This window comes from Penaeus monodon, chromosome 24, assembly GCF_015228065.2.
Source record: "Penaeus monodon isolate SGIC_2016 chromosome 24, NSTDA_Pmon_1, whole genome shotgun sequence".
NCBI lineage: Eukaryota > Metazoa > Arthropoda > Malacostraca > Decapoda > Penaeidae > Penaeus > Penaeus monodon.
In genome coordinates, this window is record NC_051409.1 from 14,140,161 (window position 1) to 14,140,467 (window position 307).

The window sequence follows — 307 nt, forward strand, 5'->3', positions numbered from 1 at the left end:
AAAATAATTTTTTAATTACATAACTACTTTTACTTTTAATTTTAAAGCTCGGTTAGGTCCCTTATAAGCTTAACAAAAACAAACTTTCATCAAATACCATGCCCATATTTTTATTTAAAATTTTTAAACATGCCTTATATTTTCATTCTTATTATAACACCACGGTTAAAACAAATGAACACGATTTCCCCTTTTCCTTCCCCTTGGCTTTAATAAAAAAAAATTTCCTTTGAAGATTTACATCCTGTTCCTTATCCTTTTCCTTCTGTCTCGTTCTGTCTCGTCACAATAAAAATAACATTTTTGG